Here is a 1950-nt window from a genome sequence, read left to right on the forward strand (position 1 = left end):
AGTCCCTAAAAGGGTGAAAGTATATAGGTTCACAGTTTGTGGTTTACTTCCAACTTTGCATTTCATTTTAGAAATCATATGACTTAAAATGTGTTCTTTAGTTATCAATTGACCTACATTAGAAGGGGTGAAATTGGATTTGAAAGTTAGCTTATTTAACAAACTAATAAACACCTAATCGAAATTACTGAAATTAGAAAAATAAAATTTAGTCAGTAGATTCACTTTTAGGCGTACCATAACTCTATGAAAATTTTACTGGAATTTCATCCCCTAAGCAGATTAAATCTGTAGAATTGTTGTATGAAACCTTGAAATCTGCGAAGTTATTAGATATGAATAAACGTGTTGTATGGCTTTTTCAAAATGAATCATATGACGTGAAAAAGGGGATGTAGTCCCATGGTTTTTAGGATAAAGACATAAAATTTGGTAGTTAGGTTCTTGTTTAACAATAATGTAAGGAAAAAGGTGATTTTGCAGTTAAGGGAGTGAAAGTAAGGTCAAAATGTTTAATCTATAAAATTTTCGCTGATACCGCATACTCGAGCTAGCCAAAAAGCTTCGAGTAGCAAAGTTAGTGTACGTTCCATCGGAATTACACCAATAAATTCGGTTCGGGATATTTTTTTTTTTAATTTTGTCCAATGCAGAAGTGCTTTGTTGTGCGATAAATGTTTATGAGGATGGTATATTTAAAAGCTGTCTCAAATATTTTGATAACTTTTATTATTGCAAAAATCAGAAGAGAAGTAAAATTTTCTATGAACCCTTGTAGTTAGTATATTGCCAATTTTGATCGTCCTAACTATACATAGATTTGTTACCATTAAACTTTCGTGGGGTGCGTGTACAAAAACTCTTCAAAGTTTCCTAGCAATTGGATGAATGATAAAGGGAGTAGGTACATACCTATATGGTGTAGGGTTGTTAAAAATATGAATTAATTGTTTATTAAAATTTTATTGCTTCATAATATCAGCACACTTATAACTGTTAGGTAAATACTTCTTATAACAATAAATACAACAGCTGGTGTTATTAATTGGCAACAATGTGAAGGTAATAAAATGTAGATAGGTATCTAAACATCGATGTATCGTATGATAAGAATTATTCAAAAATCACTCAATTCTACTACCTTTCGTGCTTTATTGTGCCTATTAAGATAACAACAATCCTGAAACAATCAGAGTCATAATAAGCCCATTATTTTCCACTGGTACCACCAACATAACAAGTTTAAACCAAAAAGCTTTTCGTTATTATTGTTCTTTCGAATAACTTTTGGCATGATCGAATCGCAATATGAACGTTNCGAAATAAATTTGTTTTAATATAAACAGTGTTTAATTTACTAGAAAAAAATCGTTTCTTGAGAAATATGTCATAATTAACATCTTGAAAATTGCTATAATTATGTTCATTGGTCCAAAATTAGTACTGAGCTCCACACATGCAGCCAAAATATAATCTTAATTTACATCTTAAAAGGTATTATAATTTTGGAAATAAGGGCGCCCTCATACGGCGAGAAGCTGAACTATGCTGAGAAAATGAGAGAAACCTGCTAAACTTGAACTGGTGCTAAAAGTGTGGACTCCAAAAAAGATCTCATGCGACTTATGCTCTCCTGATACAAATGTTCAAATTTATGAAAATTTTCAGTTTCGCGACCTATACGAGGTCTGATCAACAAATATTTGAACAACCAAAAATTGGATTTTGAAAAAGACCTCATGCGACTTATGCTCTCCTGATACAAATGTTCAAATTTATGAAAATTTTCAGTTTCGCGACCTATACGAGGTCTGATCAACAAATATTTGAACAACCAAAAATTGGATTTTGAAAAAGACCTCATGCGACTTATGCTCTCCTGATACAAATGTTCAAATTTATGAAAATTTTCAGTTTCGCGACCTATACGAGGTCTGATCAACAAATATT

Source organism: Agrilus planipennis, unplaced genomic scaffold (genome assembly GCF_000699045.2).
Source record: "Agrilus planipennis isolate EAB-ADULT unplaced genomic scaffold, Apla_2.0 scaffold11, whole genome shotgun sequence".
Taxonomy (NCBI): Eukaryota; Metazoa; Arthropoda; class Insecta; order Coleoptera; family Buprestidae; genus Agrilus; species Agrilus planipennis.